This window comes from Limulus polyphemus, unplaced genomic scaffold, assembly GCF_000517525.1.
Source record: "Limulus polyphemus unplaced genomic scaffold, Limulus_polyphemus-2.1.2 Scaffold4410, whole genome shotgun sequence".
NCBI lineage: Eukaryota > Metazoa > Arthropoda > Merostomata > Xiphosura > Limulidae > Limulus > Limulus polyphemus.
The window spans coordinates 45,626-49,733 of record NW_013670020.1 but is presented as its reverse complement, the minus strand read 5'-3'; the positions used below and the strand labels follow the sequence as shown (position 1 = coordinate 49,733).

The 4,108-nt window shown below is 32.3% G+C and overlaps 1 pseudogene; it reads left to right on the top strand.

The window, feature by feature from the left end:
* LOC106471100 overlaps positions 1–4,108 on the top strand; it is a 24,681-nt pseudogene that overhangs the window by 16,359 nt on the left and 4,214 nt on the right.

Here is a 4,108-nt window from a genome sequence, read left to right as displayed (position 1 = left end):
AATCGAGAAAGTTATGTGAAATCATTTGGCAGATCTGGTATCGTGGTGTATTAATTATGTGAAATCATTTGGCAGATCTGGTATCGTGGTGTATTAATTATGTGAAATCATTTGGCAGATCTGGTATCGTGGTGTATTAATTATGTGAAATCATTTGGCGGATCTGGTATCGTGGTGTATTAATTATGTGAAATCATTTGGCGGATCTGTATCGAGGTGTATTAATTATGTGAAATCATTTGGCGGATCTAGCATCGAGGTGTATTAATTATGTGAAATCATTTGGCGGATCTAGTATCGAGGTGTATTAATTATGTGAAATCATTTGGCGGATCTGGTATCGAGGTGTATTAATTATGTGAAATCATTTGGCGGATCTGGTATCGAGGTGTATTAATTATGTGAAATCATTTGGCGGATCTGGTATCGAGGTGTATTAATTATGTGAAATCATTTGGCAGATCTGGTATCGAGAAAGATATTCTGGGTTGATGCCAAACTTCACCTGCTTAGCAGTGCCGACTACAATGGCGATAATCAACGAGTAGTTCTCTCTTCTCCACACATCCTGAAACATCCCTTCTCTGTTGATGTTTTTGAAGTAAGTTGGTTATTTTGTTTTTATATTAAGACTCATGCTGGGATTATCTTAATGGAAGTTAAGCTATTAAATTTCTCTTGGTCTTGTCTTTTTTCAACTATTGCTCTTTCTTTGGTCTTGACTTGTAGGACTGGATATATTGGTCTGATTGGGAATCGGAGGCAATCCATAAGGTAAACAAGTTTACTGGTGAAGAGCTGGATAACGTAGCTTCTGGTGTGTACTCTCCTATGGACATTCACATATACCACAAGTACAAACAGCCCAGTGGTGAGTAAAGTTGACTTGAAGCTCTAGTGTGGTGATATATATGTTTACAGATTTCACATTTACTAGTAACGCATTCGTCTAAATTCCAGGGGAAAACCACTGTGGTGCTCAGAATGGTTACTGCTCTCATCTATGTTTACCCTCGCCAAACATTACCATGACTTCTGCCAAGTTTCGATGTGCTTGTCCTGATGGCATGGAACTCCAAGAAGACATGAGAACGTGTGTCACTTCAGGTGGTTTATTTTAATTACTTCTTAAAGTAGGCTTTATTACTGTGTTTGAGTGTCATGCAATACTAACATTCTAGGTTAGCGTTTTAAAAACCTTAGATAATACAGTTTTATTACTTGAAGTAAATGGGTTTTGTTACAGTGAGTTCTGTGGCACTAATGAAAACTCTTTTAAACATTTTTACAGATACACATCATTTCTGTTAATTACACTTTACGGTGTAAATATGATAGTGAAGTTTCTGTCTTAAAAATTTAATGGTTAATTTTTTGGAAATATTAAAAGTTATTCCAGAAAGTAGATGATTTGTATAAATATTTCTTATATGCAATAGTACATATTTCTTTTCATCATATCATGCATTATATTTGCAGTTTTACCTTTTATGAAATGAAATGTTATATCATTAAACAGTTGGTATTGAATAATAAGTTAGGTACAATGCCATATTATTATTTGCAAACTTAAATTAATTTAGGCTACTAAAAGGTTAATTAAAAAAGGGCATTAACCCCCCAAAATGTTTTTACCCAACTTCAATGCTGAAAAGTGTAGTTATTTTGAAGTAAGAATATGTTTGAGAGCAAAGTTTGTAGGATTAATGAAACCAAGAATATGTGATACAAAGTTGTTATAAAAGTACAACTACCACCACAATAATAATAATATATAAAGGTGAGCAAAGTGAATATACTAACCCATGCTGCTTTCTTCTTCCCTTTAATATGGTGGACTACTTGTTGACATCTGTTTAAAAAGCTTGTTGCTTATCAAAAAAACTGTCTTTCTTACAGCCCTGACAACTGTTAGCAGCACTAGCACAACCACTGCTTCTCAACCAGCATCTACCCCAGGTAATTATAACCACACCTACTATAAACACAGAATAAAATTATTGTCAACTTGCCAAGTGTTGAGGTCACAGTTAGGTTAATAGTAATGATAGTATAAGATTTTAAGTTGAAAAAAAGATTTATAAACCAACATTATTGTCAGAGTATTAATGTGTACCCAGAATTTGGACATTTTGTTTTTATAAGAGATAAATCTACCATGACCATGTATTTTTTTAACTGTGAGATTGGAATCAAATCATACTATATTTCTGTATTTCATAAAATTAAGCAAATAATTAAAGATTTTATTATTTTTATGCCATTCATGAAGATCCTGCACAAAGGATGATGTTAAAAACATGAAGTTAAACTCAAATTCTTTCCTGGTACTTTATTACAGGTCAAGTTATGAAAATCAGTCTTTCATAAATTTTAGTGAAAAGCTCTTCAGCAGATCTCAAGTTTATATAAATAGAAAAAATACAAACTGCAGTTTAATTTGGGTTTCCATGTTAACCAGTAATTTTGTTACGGTTACTAAGATTTCAGTTTCTGAACATGCTAGTTTTGTTACAAGTGTTCAAGTACAGTTTACTAAACTGCTAGGAATAATATATCATAACTGTAGATTTGTAACCAGTAAGAAAATCTTTTGTTCAACATAGCTGTTCCTATAATGACTACCAAAGCACAAAGAGCTGACCAGCCAAATGTTACAACAAATTCCACCTCAGAAGACTTCAGAAATGATAGTATTGCCATTTTGTATGGAGATGTAGATGACAGAGTATCTACAAAACCTGATACTGGGAGAGTAGCAGGGATCATCATTGGTATTCTTGGAGGACTGGTTATTCTGATAACACTGGTGAGCAACAATCTTTTAAGTATAAGTTGTAACAAGATAAGAAAAACTTGTTAAAAAAAGAATTTTTGGTTCAGAAAAGTTACTGTCTTTTATTGTGATACTGCTTTTTTAAAATAACTTGTTGTATAATTCTTGTAGGTTGTATTCTTCGTATACAAACAGTGCATCCGAAGAAATGTGGCAGGCATGAATTTTGATAACCCAGTATATAGGAAGACAACAGAAGATCAGTTTAGTTTAGATAAAAATCAATATCAGCCAGCAAGATCCTATCCTCCGGTAAGTGAGAGAAACAAGTTTCATGAAAAAGTGTAATTCACTTGGTTCAAGAATTAACAATAATCTCTTATTCGCTACATGTGTTAATGTAATACATGCAACTGTATTGGTTTAAGAGATAACAGTAGCCTCTTACTCAAATGAATGCTTGTATGATACATAGAACTCTTTCACTTCAAGAACTTTTGTCTTTTACTGGTTAGTCATATCAGTTCTTAATCCTATAGCCATGAGTATTCTTTACTGTGCATGACACAAGGTTTTACATTCAAAATTTTATTAAACTACTTTTTGTTTATGTTATACCAATTAGTATAGCATAATATCTTGGCTAATAATCCATATTTAAATAATATGCAAGTTTTAACTTCTTAATCATACAAGGTAATATTTTAAAAAATCCTGAATTTCCCATAGTGTGACACATTTTCTGTAGGTATTTTCTCTTCCCTATTTTATCCACCACCCCTACAGTAACTACGAAATTAAATGTAAATTACTCACTCTAAAATCATCATTGTTCAGACAAACCATAATTTTTATTGCCTTCAATTTTGTTTGGTTACAGAGCTATCAAATAGAAAATCAGACCCCTCCTGTCACATCATTTCTTTCAACATTTGTTAATAGTTCTCTCGGACATTTAATTACATATTACTTTTAACTAATAGAAAGTCAAGATTTTCATCTATCAAATGGCATATTGTGTAATGTTGTGTTCTGAACAGATAAGCATCAATTTCACTTACAATACATGGTTCATTCTTGTGGGAAACTAATACTAACTTGGATGACTTGTAACAGCTCTTGTCACATAATTAGAAAGCCAGAAAAATGTTGAGAGTTAGAGGAGATTGTATACTTTTTGCATGTTATTAGTCTGTTATTTGGAGCATTTTTTAATTAAATAAAAATTATTTAGTTCATTACTACCATTAGTACTAAAAAAGCAGGGTTAAGTTTCATTGACAATGAACAGCAAGAAAAAAGAAGACTGGGTAAGTACTTTGTCTTGTTTTT